The 15,570-nt window shown below is 48.0% G+C and overlaps 1 protein-coding gene across 6 annotated transcripts in view; it reads right to left on the bottom strand.

Moving 5' to 3' along the window:
* Nucleotides 1-15,570, bottom strand: part of ARID1B (AT-rich interaction domain 1B) — a 394,749-nt gene that overhangs the window by 71,071 nt on the left and 308,108 nt on the right. The gene's annotated exons all lie outside the window — the stretch shown is intronic.

Genomic DNA, 15,570 nt, shown 5'->3' with positions numbered 1-15,570 from the left:
TTCCTGCCCGCCCAGCCTGCCGCCACCCACCCTCCTTTCTCATTTTCCTCACAGCACTGTTCGTAACCTGCCATCGCCTTACTTTATTTTTGGCTCACTTATCGTCTCTCTTCCCCACGAAAATGCAGCCCTCGTGAGGGCAAGGACGTCTGTGCCCACAGTGGCCTCGAAGTGCCTGGAGGAGCAGTTGGCACATGCCCTGCATCCAAAAGGACTGCGAGACATCGACATACAGGCAAGAATGTGGAATAAGCTATGAAATACTCATCCAGACAAAGGGCACCCCAAATCAAGACATGCTTCTAAGAAAAAGCATGCTTCTAACTTCACCAAACCAGCACGCTAACAAAGCTCCGAGAACCCAGAGTTTGGGTTGGTGAGAGTCCCAACGCCAGGCGAAGGCCCCTGTGTGCTGGAGGGCGCAGGCTCTGCCTATTCTGCTGGGGAACCCAGAGCAGAAGCTTCCAGAGAGTCCAGAGGCAGGGGGAGGGAGAGACGATGTTTGGATCCAAGATCAGCCTGAATTAGGGGTTACCTGGGGTGGGGTGTTTCTCCTGTGGCTTACGTCACGGGAGAAAAACGGGGTCTCATAACATTGCTTCTGCCTGAAGAGACAGACACATGAGTACCCAGAGCTTTTCCTTATTATTGCTTCTGTCTAGAGACTGACAAAAAAGTACGCAGGGCTGTTCCTTATTATCCCACTTCATTTATTTATAAAGATAAGCCTTATGAAATGGAGCTCAATTGGCAGCTCCCAGATATAAATCAGCATAAGAAATGTTTGCTTTTTCAAATCTGAAAACAAACAGAAATCAGAGCACTAAAATTACTAAAAATGATTGCATCTTAAGATGTTACATGAAATATTTATCTAAGCTTTACTAAGAAATTCTCAGGAGTTTCATATGGAGTCCTGTTTAATAAAAACGTGTTTCCCTTCCTTACAGGCTGTGTGGCTTTCTCCTTCTTCCAGAGAATGACTGCTTTCGTCTCCATCAGTTAAGGAAAGCATCGGTCCTTGAATCTGCACGAAGTCCCACTTCCCCTGCGCAAGTGTCCACGCTGAAGGGCCTGCAGCTTCTGACGTTGTGGCACGTTCTTAAGCTACTGTGGCCTCCGGGGCACTTACTCTAGGCTTCGGGTTTGTTTGCCTGAGTTCTGAGATTCTTCTTGGGCAAAGCTATTTCTTTGTCTCCGACTAGTCAGTCCTTAAAAACGCACGTCATGTTCCACTTGGACTATCACTGGAGTTCTGCAGAAAACCAAGTCTGTGAAAAGGCCCCAGAGGAGGTGGCGTGGTCAAACCTGAATCAAGTGCAATGAGTCGCCGCATCGAGTCCCACACCTTGGGGACAAGGTCACACGGGGTGGGAACTACCTCCGACCGCAAAAGCTGACGTTGGGAAGCTTACTCTTCCGTCCGTGTGCTTTTCCAGTGGCACCATTTATACCTGCTTCCTGCAGCCCCGTTTGACGTGTTCGGTTAGATACACCCCCTTCCAGCTCTCCCAAGACAACGAAAGGAGGTGACAACCGCCCCCACTCCCTTCTGAGCTCTGCTCATCTCACGGCAGCCAGGTGGGGACAGAGGCCCAGGGGAAAGTCCTGTGTGTGCCACTGGTTTAGAACCTCGTAGGGAAAAAAGCAAAGAAAGGCACTGCGGTGTGCGCCGATCAAATGAGCTGTGTGACCTCAGGCAGATTACCAATCTCCCGAGTCTCAGCTTCCTCACTGTCAGTGGAAGACGAGGCTGCTACAAGATCAGGTGGGACGAGTGTCGGAATGTCCTGTGGCCCATCACGGGACATGCAAAAGTAAGAGACCACGGTGGCGGTGCTGGTCAGTAGGTGGCCATGGGTATCTTTTAACTTCTGAATACCGCCCATGTATGCAGATGCAGTTTTCAGCTAGGAGGAAAAAGCTGGTTTTATTCCTACAGCTTTTATTTAAATATGTGGAATCCACATTACTCCAGGGCTTATGTAACTGAGTAAAACGCCAAAGGGTTAAAAACCACATATCCCTATCTCCTACCCCTGGGTTCCTCTCGCCAAGGCAAACGGTGTGTTCAGGTACCTGTTCAGAGACTGAGGTTTGTGTTTGATTCCGTATGTCTTGTATCAGGAGTAAAGTCAAACAGTTTATTTAATTGCTGTTTTGCAGAACTGCTGGTATCAGTTGCCCACCCTTCTGTTGGTGACTGTATGTCTGAACTATGACACTAAAAAAGACATCCATTATGAACATAAATGTATTTTTAAAAAGCTGTTGAATATCCTAATAATCTAAACAAAATTATGTAAAGTTAGAAGACAGAAGCTGGCTTTAAAGAGAAATATTTCTACTTTTCATCCTAAAGAGAAACACTTTGCAAGTCTATTCCCGTTTCCCTGTCTGCAAAATGGGGACAAATGTATCTACCACAGAAGGCCACTGTGGGGATTAAATGAGGTGATTCCTCCAAATATCACAGCAGTGCCTGACACACAGTGGGCTTCCAGTAATTATTAGCCACTACTATTATTACATATTGAAAAAGGGAGGGCAGCCAGGCGGAACAGCAAGGGCAGCGGGCGAGGCCACGAGTCCTGGCTGTCCACGTCGTTGCGCAGACGGGGCCGCTGGCTCCCCGGCCTGGCCTGCGCCTCCTCCCTGTAGTGTGCAGAGCGGGGCCACCCCAGTGCCCGGGGGGGACTACGCCTAACTCTGCTTCTCTCCGAGGCTCGCTTAAACATTTTTCTCCCAGGAAAAACTGAATCCAGATCTATACTTTCTGTACTTTCTGTGTTTCTTTTTGGGGGGTATTCCTTGTTTTGTTTCGTCTTAACCTTTAGTTTGAATGAAATAAATGTTAAAATGTTTCCAAAAATCAAATTTTAACCCCAAATTTCCTACCTACTTAAGGTGATATATTTATTTGATTGTACTTCCTTCTTTTAGAAAACGCTATTTAAAACTGCAGCTTTCTGTGCACAGAAATGACAGCTAAGAGAATGAAGCTGCTTCTACAGAAGGTGTACAATTTTTGTGGTTACAAGCCACTGAAGTCACACTTTCTAGCAAGGGGAATTCAGAAGGTATAAATGAGTTTCCTAAATATTATGAGAGCATATTGAATTACTAGAGGTACTACAGAACTATATGCCCCAAGTAAAGCGCTAACCTGAAAAATTCAAACTTTGGGAAAAAGCTCTACTTTAGACAATGACTATTTATATTATATAAAAGAACTTACCAAACAACCTTGGGAACTCCATATGAAAATACGATTTGCGTACTCTATCCAGAAGTCTGCAGAAGGTTTGTGTGAATGAATGGCTATTTCTGAGTCCTTCCTTACAGGGGCACATGGCTCCCCGAGCACTGGGACTAACACACTCCGCAGGAACAGGGGTGCACTTCTGACACGAAAAATCAGAGCTTCCCTTTAGGGAAAGAGGGCGCGCAGCTACCTGCTCAGGGAAAAAGGCAGCGGGAAGCACACACGTGCATCTGCCGGCATCGGACGCCACGGTCTCTTGTTCGGAACAGAACACACTTCCTGTCCAGGCTTACAACCGTAGTCTGAGAGCCAGCTGAGAAAAGCATATGCAAAGGTATTTCTCTGAGACGGAACGCGCCATGACAGCACCACACAAAGGCATGACTGTTGCCTTTTTAGAGATGCCACGGGCCCTCCATTCACTGCGGGGATTCTGGGCTAAGCTGTCACACTGGGGACTCCATCCACAGCCACGTGACATGAGTGCTGGCCGCATGCCTCAGTTTAACCCTGGCCCTCGGGAATGTATGTGTGACGAGTCAGAGCACATTAAAAAGAGGGGAGAAGAGGAGATCCTAGTTCTTGAAGGACTGAAAGTCAGCTGAGTAGAAACCAAATCCTGTCACCAGGGAGAGTGGTAAACTGAGGTGCCAGGCACGGAGCTGAGTGCCGGGACAGACAATGAGCCCAACGGTGGGCTCAGCCCCGGCTGGGGCTGACGTTTGCTGCTGGGGGGCAGACGAGGACCTGACTCAGAGTGGGAACAAGCGAGGTTTCCTTGAAGAAGCCGTCCTTAGCCGAGACCTCAGTGGTGTGTAGGAATGGTCCAGACACCGCTAACCACGCAGCTTCTGGGGTCCGCCCGAGACAGAGATCCTTCTGACTAGCAAAGCAGACGGCACCGTGTATGTACTACTGGAAGCTAAAGTTCCTGCATTCAGCTAAATCCCACAAGTCCATGGGGCACCGTTTCACTTGGTCAGCTTTTTTCAGTGGTTACTTGAACACCTGACCACTTTCTGGAAGGCCTCCCCACCCCAGCCGCTCAGTGTTGACAGCCCACGGGGAAAGTGGCACCGCCCCTTGCAGCATCCAGCCTCCTCACCCACCCGCGTCTGCAACCACACCCACCCATGAGGGTTTCCTCCTCCCACTCCTGATACGTTACGCTTCCTCTTCAGTACAACACCCACTGACGGGAGGCACCGTCGGCAAACAAAACGTTAGATCAGGCCCCTGCTGGACATGCTGTTTGCACGGTGTGCCCGGGCGGCTGGCTGTTCACCGCCCGGTAACTGATGTCCTCTCATCCTTCCTGGCTCCGTCTCCTACTCCCTTCCATGACCTCCTCTGGCCACCCAGAAAGCAGACACTCCCATGCTCGAAAAGCACCACACACATGAGCTGGGGCAGCGCAGTGGGCACACTGCTCGCATCTGCTGGTGGGACTGTCTTCCTGACCCCAAGCACGGAGGCTTTAAAATGATGCTCTTGTTGCATCTGTCTCCGTGGGACCGAGCGAAGTGTCTGGCACAGAACTGGGAACAAACGCATGGTTTTAATGAATGAGAAAGCATCTTCATTCAGAGCCCATTTCCTTCTGCTGTGCACAGTTTAATAAACGTGATGGCCTGACTCCTTAGTTCAGAGTACACTTGAGGGATCATTTCCAGGGGAAAGCAGGCAGCTCTCAAGGAAGGCGTGATGGGTGGCTGACAGCCTCACAGGCCAGAGAAGGAAGATTCCTGTCACCTAAATACCTGCCCAAAGCACCCACTCTGTCCATGCCCCCTCCCCTCACCCTGGCACCGCAAATTCAAATTCTGGCTTTGCCACTTCGGGTAGGTGACTTCCGGCAAGTTGGTTAAGAGTCAAGCCTAGGTTGCCTTTCCTGAAAAGTGGGGGTGACAGCCAAGCCTACCTCCTAAGATTGAATGAGAAAATGTCCCGTGCAGCAGAGAGCTCAGAGCTTCCACTCAGACTGGAGGCTCCGGAAGTGATCGCTATTCATGTTCATATTATTTTTCACATAACCCACCATTTATTTCCTGTCTGAAAGACCCCAAGTTCCCAAACAAGCCTCCCATGCCAGGTTCCAGTACAAAGCAGCCAGCATGGGAAAGGCAGAAAGGGCCGCAAGTCCCTGACCCGTGGTTAACACATCGAGGTCACATTGGAGTGACATCTGGGAGCCCCCTGGCGAACAGCCCTGCCACAGGCAGCACGGGGCCCTGAGGCTGTGCACCGTCCTCACCCGGCCCACACCCCCTGCACCGCAGCCCGGTTACGGCTGCTGGGCAGCTCCCCCAACTCCGCTGACTATCCAGAAACCGGTGCCCTTCCCCAGATAGCCAGTTCCAGAAATAATTGGCCCGTTATGTTATTTGGCTCAGAAAAGCTAAGCTTGTCAGTTTCAGGCCACACACCCAACAACTACAGAGCTGATCAGCTGAGGGGTATCAAACTCAATGCACATCCTCCCGGATCTGGCAAATTCCCTGGAGCTTGCCTATTAAAAAAGAGAGAGAGAGAAAGAGGACGAGAAGGGGGGCGGGGGAAGGGATCGGATTCCGGTCAAGTGCACAACTGCTACAGCTCAGTGTAGAGAGGAAGCACCTTGACTTCGTTTCCCACTGGATCTCAGGCACCTATGACAGCGACAAATGTTGACCAACATTTGTGCAATGGGTGAAGTGATCCACTGGGGGTTTTGTAGGGTTTGAGGGGAGACCAGAGTCTGAAATAAGAAGACTATTCTCTTTCCAGCTATTAAGAAAAACACCCTGGTCTGCGGCCTGGGGAAAGGGACTTCCGCCTGTCTGCTGCGGGCTCCTCACGGAGCCCTGGAGCTCACGAGAAAACCCCCATCTTGTCCAGACTTGCTCCCACCACCCCGTGAGACGGTAACAACTTGCCCTGAAGTTTATTCCAAAGGCACACCGTGTTAATTTAGATATCACATTACAACCTGATACTCTTTTGATTGCCATTTTCTATGCACCTAATAACTAAAGGCAGGACTGCTGGGGGGCCAGGACCCCACGCAGTGGGCACGTTCCACACTGTCCTCTGCAGGGCCTCTCTCATGGATATCCACATCGGCACCATTGGAAAACTCCCGCGTGGACCATCGATGCCTACTGCATAGCTGGGCCAGTCATGCTCCATCAGGACTAAGGAAAACACTACTTTGGTGTCTAGTATAGAGACCTGTGTTATAGACTGAGCCACAGAGATGTTTCTCCTAATTTAAAAAAAAAATCCCTTCATTGCTATTGTAGAATTGGCCCATCAGAAAATGAGCATCTAAAATATTTATCTAAATTATCATTAAATGAGTTTGCAGGAACTTTCAATTATTTTCTGCAGCATTATACTAAATATTTGTGGTTTACTAAGTGGATATTTTTCCTGGATTAAAAAAAACATGCTATATAATTCTCTCACTTGTAAAAAACAAAATTCCTATAGAAAAGAAAGATCCAGTGTTACTGTCGAAACCATAGAGGATAAAAAAGAAATGAAAAGAAACTGACTTATGTAGTCATTATACGCAAACCTCATTTCCTCTTTGGGAGATGAAATAAGTGCAGAATATTTTTATGCAGGGAAACTCTTTACTGCATAAGAAAGAGTTTATCTTTGGAAGTACTTCAAAACCCCTCAAAAAACAGAGTAAGTTTATGTTTAACTTTTGGGGGTCAACACACAGGAAAAGAGAGAGCGAGCTTCTTAGGTGCTAACGGCGACGGCAGTGGTCCCAGCTCCGAACCCCAAGGCTGGGTTAGGGGCCAAGGAAAGTGCATGCCTAAGTTGGAGGGTAGTAGGGAACTGATTTAGAAAGAAAGTCAAATACATTAGGAAACAAGACCAGGAGATTTCAGAAAATTAAAGTGGAAGGCAACTTAACGTGGATCTTAGCTTTCAACTATATCTCCTCTTCCTTTTTGTGCAAGTCACCAAATTCTGCAACATAAGCATTAAAGATGTTAACTCACGTGGGAAAAACAGAGGAAAGCACGAAGCCCAGACCATCGTCTGTCCACCCACAAAAGGGAAGAGAGCAGAGGAAGCGCGAGCGCACCAGGCTAACGCAGGAGGGCGAGCGTGCGCAGAGCTGACCACGCTGGAACGCAGCGACGCATCCCAGGGCCGCTGCGGCTGGCAGAGGGCCACTGCACTGTCGGGGCACCGAGACACCCGAGGTGCCTCAAGCCACCAAGAAGCAAAGCATGCCTTTCCTCTGGCACACGGACAATTTATTTTCACGCTGGCATCTGTTAAAAATTCACAGGATGGCTGCCTTGTTTCCTCAAGCCAGTTCACTAAAAGATGTTTCCCAACACGTGTGAAATTATGGTCACACGCTGCGCCGCCTCAGCAGAGGGGCTCCGACGACAAACACAGACAGTGATTTCTCGTCACAAATAGGTGTCAGATTCCCATTTGGAGGGAAGGAGATTTGGAAGAATATGCTTGCTATATTTTAATATCTCCAGCGTTTATCTGCCTGCCTGCCTGCCTCTCCTCACACCATGAGCTGCTTTGAGAAGGACAGAAACTAATGGCCCTGCATGAGGCTGTGATGCAGGCCCCCCTGGTGTTCTCCCAGCTATGCCCTCAGGTGACCAGGCAGAATGGCCTCTTCCTTCCCTGCCACCACAGTGTCCTGCAGTCGGAGGCGCCAAAGGCAGCATCCGGGCTCTCCCCATGCACCCGACAGAACCCTCTCAGCTGCTGACCTCATCTATCACTGGGAAAACGAGAGTCGGGGGGGATCGCACTGATCACCCTGATGGGGGCGGGGGGAGGCAAAACATCCAGCCTTTCCTTACACAAATCTTTCGAGTTTTAGCTGCAAAAGTCTGCTTCAGGGCAGAGTTCAAAGACAATTGTATGGATGCTGCTCTGTGCTGGAAGAAGCACAGAAACTTTTTCTAAGGCTTCAACCCGTGTGTCGCCCACGTCATTGGTGCCTGATGCTTGTGCTATTACCATCTGCACAGTGCTTTGCAATTCGTAACTTCTGGATTCAGGATGGCATTTGATCCACGTGACAAATCCATGGGACGTGCCAATCCTCAGTTTATGGAAGAAAGCGGGGATTTAATTAACTGTCCCAGGTTACAAAACTAGTTAGTGGTAAAGCCTGTGCCTAAACACAGATCTTCTGGTTCCAAAACTCCTTGAGGATTCAAATGAGAAAAGCCCATACTGTACGAGGCCCCGGCCCTCACGGAGCTCCAGTTGGGGACAGTGCAAATGTGAACCCCAGCAGTGGGTCCCGAGAGGACTCAGGCTACACGGGGCCGCGGGGCAGCAATGTGACAAGCAACGGCTTCATCTATCTGTTCACTCAGCAAACCCAGACGCAAACACCCAGTAGGTGCCAGGCTATTTGGGATTAGTAAAAACAGGCAAGGGACCCCATGTCAGAGAAGGAATGGGGTTGAGGTGTGGGTGACAAAGGGTGGGAGAGGACGGTCTATGTAACCATCCCCAAAGAGGCCCAGTGTGGCGGGAGGCAGTGAGACAGCAAGCGGGGGCTGGGTGGGATGAGGAAAGGCCTCTAACCAAGCCAGGCAGGGCAGCCTTTCTCTGAAGGCAAAGGGGAGCTCCTCCCGGCTTCTGTACGGAGAGGACACAACCCACTTGGTCTGCGGAGGCACCATCTCGATGCAGCATGGCCAGTGGGCAGGAAGGGCACTAAGCTGCAACTGGAGGGGCACTGGGAGCTGAAAGAGCTCAGGGGGCCTGGGCCTGGGGTGGGACAGTGGACACCACGCAAAGCACCCCGGGGCGGGGCGGGGCGGGGGAGCATCCGCAGACGGCGGCGATGCCTAGTGTGGGGCAGAGAGGGAGAGAAGGTATCGAGGAAGCCTTCAGCTTTGCGGCTCAGGAAGCCAGGCAGACAGCAGTCTTTCCCGGAGAGCCAGACCCAGAAGGCACAGGAGAAAACATCTTGTCATAAACAAGTGCACGCGATGCACACTGTTGGGTTTACCCAGGATCCAGATGTTCTCAGCCACTTCCACTGGAGAATAACGAGCCGATTACAAACGAGAGTTAACTATTAAAAACAAGCTTAAATTGGCAATTCAAAAAATACTGCATATAACAAAATGAACAAAACTATGCTTTCTAAAAAATATTTAAAGTTTACACTAATGATTCCTCAATGACTATAAATCTACTTTTATTGTATGTGATACTTTTTTTTCAGCCTTTTTGTGAACAGATCTCTCAAGAGTAGATAATACGAATTTGATGATGACTCTAGTACAAGTCCCTTACTCCTCCTCCCTTCTTTGCTGACTAGCTTTGGCTTGGTCCACAATCCGGCCCAGAGTTCTGAGGCTGAAGAAATTAGAAACAGCTTTCTAGATAGTCTCTCTTGTATATCACCTCCCATTTGAGTTCACTTTCACTGTCACGGATTATTAAAAAAGGGATCCTCAATTAAGGGCAGAGGCTAAATTAATTGCATCTGGGGTTGGGGGTGGGTTCATTAATTCCTCAACACACCGAGCTCTTAGACTGGCACAGCAATACACGAGGAACGTGGTTTCTTCTGACAATACCCTTGTGCTGAAAGGCAGCACAGTTTCACTTAGGATGCTTACAGTGTAAATAAGAACATCTTCCCAGACAAGGGCAATGAGAAAGAGAGAGTAAGAGACAATTTTCCAAGAACCCGCACACCCTACGGAACACGTCAGAACCTGCAGGTTTACTGTCATACTAACAGGGCAATGAAATGGTGTCTGTAGATTGTAAGAACAGAAAGAAACCTTAAGTTCTAACGGCAACTTCTTAACAATTTCCTTAGTACAGAAATGAAGGAGACCACCAACTTAATCTGTTCTTGACAATTAAAAAGTTAAGCCAATTAACATATTAAAAATAAGTTTAAATCATTATGAAACCAGTTAGCGGCATTAAAAACTTTCCAAAAGTGTGACTTATTTTCACCCAACTAGTTCTGCGTTATAAAGAGCATGGTTTGGAGGTGTGGCAGGGGGTGTTGCTGGAGGTGGCCTCTGGACGATTCATTCGGTACCAGGCTCTGGTGTGGTGGCCCCGGATCAGAGACACACAGCGCCTGCAGGGTCGCAGGAACGTGTCTGGGAGGTCGCTGGGCACAAGTGGTGCCTTGAACCTATGAGGAAGTGAAACGCCCACAGAGAAACGCTCCATACCATAGCAATGACCTACAACGGTAAAATCCAAAGACGTCTTACTAACACGGTGAGCCTTCTTCATTTAATAACAAGAAGCATTTTATCCTTTGGCTGTTCCGTACTCTAAAAAGATTTGACATTCCTGAATGAGTGCAGGCTGAATTACTTCCTGTTGCCCAGCTCACTCTTGGTTGAACATCTATCACGCGTGGGCTCTTTGGCAAATGGGGGGTAGGGTGGGGGTGGGGGTGGGGACAGAGCATAAACATGAGTCACTTCTGGCCCCCAAGAGCTTGTTCTCATTTGTGGTAAGACCCTGGGTTTATTTTAAGAGATTGTTCTTCTCTGCCCTTGGCATCAAAAAGAAAGAGGTGCCCTAAGCGAACAGAATGCCTAGAAATTTGATGAGGAATTCTCAAAACGCAGCATTAAAGAGTGGGGGTAAAGCTATCCCAAGGCAGTTCAATTGGGACTCGTAGAAGGAAAAATATAAGGATAATGAAGGCACAGTCTACTCAGTCAATCTACATAACAGGAAGTTGGGAACGTCCTACTTTTGAAGTACAGAGATTCTGATTCACCTTTTCATGGTGGTACATGAGAAAACATCGAAAAGAAACACGTAGATAGAGAACAGACTGCTGGTCGCCACCGGGGTGGGGGGTGTGGGGATGGGGTCGGGGGTGTGGGGATGGGGTCAACAGGGTGAGGGAATTGAAGAGTACAAATTGGTAGTCACAAAAACAGTCACGGGGATGTGAAGTACAGCACAGAAAATATAGTCAATAATATTGCAATAACTATGGACGGTGCCAGGTGGGGACTTGGAAATACCGGGGTGGGGTGGGGGGGCATGGGGAGACACTTTCTAAAGTATATGACTCTCTGACCACTATGCTGTACACCTGAAATTAACACAAAATAATACTGAATATAAATGGTAAAAAAAAAAGTTAAAAAAATTTAAATGTCTGCCCCCACCTCCTCTGCCACATACCTTTTCTGGATAATGTCACTATTTATACCTAAAAATGCAGCTACTGATAAACATCCCTGTGAAGGGCGTGTTCCAAACACGAGAACTCTGTTGTTCTTCAGATACACGGCTGTCAAGAGCTACGTCCGGTTTAAGTGCCTGGGGTATAAAACTGCAAAATCTGCTTGCTTTCTCCTGTCCTGCGACAACAGAGTCACCACACGACGTACCCGGCTTGTCTGACGTCGGTGCCGCTGACAGAGCCAGTTCTCCCTCAGGCACAGTCCACCTGCACAGTGACTGCTTCACTGGTACAGAGAGAGGGCAAGGTTGCCAGGTAGGTGGACAAGAATGAGGGCTGGGTGGGGTGCCACCCAGACATTCTGTGAGGTTTCACCCGGAACCCCTTTTGCACGGACCCCGTGGTCACAGAATGGCACTGGGGCACTGCCCCCGGCGACAGACACGTGTCCAGCGCAGCACGGCCCCGCACAGCGTCCACTGCTTGCCTCTGTGTCCAGAAGCGGAAGGCCTCGGTGCTCTGCTCCCAGCCTATCTCAAGGACTAATTAAATCCTCATTACTGCCTTCTAATTATTCCAACACTATGGGATTGCCCTGCAGAAGTCCCTGCTGGCACACCAGCCAAAAAGGGTTAAACAACCTGTGTTGATTCTGACGACTCAGAACTAGTTCAGACCCTCAGAAAGCCACCAGCACTAACGTGAATATTTAACTAGATACCACTGTGAAAATTAAAAGGGGATTCAATTAAAAGGTTTTCAAAAAATTAATTCTGACCTCTATATCGGCCCAAATAAATAAGCCTTCTTGAAATGTTTTTACCTAATTGCTAATCCAATAAAGTAGAAGGGCATTCGCTAGTTTCATTAAAGCTTAACATTTTACAGGAGCTAAAAACACGATCATTTTGATGGTAATAATACTCATACTTATTTATCTACTCCAATGCTATTCCATATTCCCTCCAAGCCCTCTTGGAAAACAGAAAACACATTCATAACTCATTTTCTATAGCTCTTTCCGATTTTAAAGATATGTATGTTAGAGGTTAAGAAATAAGGACAAAACTAATCTAAACTTGTTAGCTACAATTCTCCTGTAAAACTTATTTCAAAAAGTTAGGGTTACATTCACTGCTCTTCCGGCGCTCAGGCAGCGCAATTTACGCTGTGCCGGGCTCTGGGTGAAGGGCTTTTACAGCGATTCTTTATGCTGCTCTATGAGGTCCAGAGAGAAAGTTGGTTTGGAAACAAGAAGCCATGGCAAATGTGGTACAGAACCGGAAACTGAGGTTTTGTCCTTTCTGTCCCCAAAGAATCTGTGCTGACTTTATGAGCAAGAAGCTTCGGCGTCACACAAAATGCAGACAGGAGAGTACAAAACCAAGCTCCGTATGTTGGCGAGTGGATGGAAGCACAGAGAGGACAACGCGGCAGAAGAATAAAGAGGCCAGTGACTACGTCGAGTGCTTCCCTTCTCTCTCTAACCACGGCGTCCGTCCGTGCCCATAGTCACTCACACGTATACCTTTACAGATGGAAAACACAAAAGTACAGAAACTCCGTTACTCTCATCTACACATAATGTGGGGAAATGGTGACCGTCGTCTTCTGAGAAACTCAACCCAGAGCCACCAGGTAAGGAGGACACCGAAGTGGCCAGGGGAGCCGCCGTCAGGGTGCCCCCCCAGCCTGCTGCCTCTGCGCGCCACCTTGAGTAGGAAACGCGGCCTAGCAGCGGACAGTTTGGTTCTGATCCTAACGGACTCTGGTCTGCCCAATTCTCCTGAACAGGGTACAGAGTTTTTAAATATATATTCTTCCCGACTGGGGATACCAAGACCAAGTGGGAAGAAGCAGCAGCAGAGCCAACATCCAGCTTCCCGAGCTGGGAGGGGCACTGAGTGTGTCAGCACCGCTGGGCCCCTAAGGGCTGGGGGCGGGGGGCACCTAGGAAATGGCACCTCCAAACCCAGGTAGGCTGCGTCTCTTGCTTTGTACAGGTGTCTCGGGACAAGTGTGTTTCTAGGTTCCTTGCTAAAAAAATTGTGTGTAACTATCAAATCTTACTCTTATCCTTAAGACAACGAATATAAAAGGAACTGCTCAGGTTGGTCACTTCAGCACAGCACTGCACGGAAGGCATGTTCTTATGTATCCAGATCTGTGCCTTCTGAGAAAGAATACAGTTTTTAATAAGATGCTAACTCGCCAAGATGTATTTTTTCTTCTCTGCATCTTTCATCATTTCCCTAAATGGGGGTGGTGGGGCATATAATTCTAAAGGCATAAAGAAGTTAAATTATGCTTTAAAACATGAGATCAACACACCGGGATAGTAGAGCCTAACAAGCGTTTTCCTAGACCTACTTTGTGCTGTGCACACTGTCAGCACACATGATGTCATGATTAAAACAAGCAAGAAAAATACTGCTACTGTTGCACCCAAGCATTACTATGACTGTGTCATCTGTCACCAAAATGTCTGATCAGATGGCATTATGAGCTAACATTTCGTCCTGGGTTTCAACAAATAACAAACACTAAAAAAAAAATACTTTCTTGCTACCCAGTATTTTTTTCATTGTGAAAAATATACTGATTTTAAAATACACATGGAATAATGTTGTAATCCCATTCGGCATCTCCCCCACCCGTCCCCACCCCCAACTGCAGTCTATATTCAGTACTATTCCACATTAGTTTCTGATGCTGGCTGGCTTCCCCATTGTTAAGGAGATTTAACTCGCACAGGGCAAGGCGTCACCCAACAGTCATCCGAAGTGGAAGAGTTTCCTGTTCAGGGGGGTTGTCCAACCAAAGAAGATACACAGGAGATGTGTACAGTGTCTCCAGCACTATTCAGAGACAGTGTGAGAGGCATGTTCACGGAAATAAATTCAGATTTAGCAAACTCTCAAATTTGTACCTGCTATTGGAAGGAAATGGTCATTACAACTACCCGGACTGTTATGTATCCATCACGTTACGAAAACCATAGTACGTTATAAAAATAGCCAGAGGAGAACAAAGAGCAAACACATCAACCCAGCAGTTTCCACAGAGTGACATGGGAGGAAAACCCTAGACTGTGCCCTGCTTATACATTCAAGTGAAAAGTTTAACTATGTTTCCTCATTGTTGTTTCGTCCTTGACAATGGGCATTCTACACTTTCACATTCCGTAAACATGTATCGGTCGGAAGGGCCTGGGGAGAACCTTGTTAGAGGACCTTGGAAGGGTTTCTCCTTGTTAGTCCTTAGAGATAAAGGTTAGCACTGTAGTACTTTCAAAGAGGGCGCCTTATCCTTTAATGCTGGCAAAAGGAGGGGAATTCTCCCAGCGGGGATGATGTGAAGGGCTACAGTGAGGATTAGTGAGATAACGAACACCTTCATCTCAGCTCTGGGCCTGGCCCCAGCAACCCCAGGGCAGGGCAGTTCCTCTGGTCCTCTTCTCGCCACCCCGACCCTGGGACACGGGGCAGGTGAGGAGTGCAGCCCAGAAAGGCACTTGGCCTTGGTGCACTTTCCGCAAACTTCCGCAGGGTCTCCCAGACGACCAGCGCCGTACGAGGAATGAACACAAAACAAGCAATAATAGAGAGGGTGTGAGGTATGGGAATGGCTTATAGGAGGTCACAGTAGGTAGCTTAGAGCAACAAAAGCACACATTACACAATTATTGAAACATGTTGTAATACTGTTAGAAAGCAGCTGTTCTCAAAGTACAGCCCTCAGACCCGTGGCCTCGGCGATCCAGAACATGTCAGAAACACAGGTGGTCCGTGTCCCGCTTCAGACCCATCCCATAGGAAACCTGGGGGTGCAGCCTAGCAGTCTATTGCAACACCCTCTCCAGGCGATTCTTGTACACCCTGAAGTTTGCACACCATTATTTATTCCATTATTAAAACATATTGTAGTACCTTGATAAGGAAATGAAAGTATGAACTGTGCATTAAATTATAATAAAAAGTTAAATATGTAAATGCTTTAGAAAACTTCATTTGATTCCTACCAGTCATTTCAAGACTAATGCTGTGTAGATAAGGCTGATCCATCTTTTCGTTGGCGTTACTTTCTAGACAACGTGCTACTGAATTTGTAACATGTGAAATAACCT

Source organism: Sturnira hondurensis, unplaced genomic scaffold (assembly GCF_014824575.4).
Source record: "Sturnira hondurensis isolate 20B ecotype Veracruz unplaced genomic scaffold, ASM1482457v3 Scaffold0000167, whole genome shotgun sequence".
Lineage (NCBI taxonomy): Eukaryota > Metazoa > Chordata > Mammalia > Chiroptera > Phyllostomidae > Sturnira > Sturnira hondurensis.
Note: the sequence above shows the minus strand (reverse complement) of the source record. Positions and strands in the feature narration are given on the sequence as shown.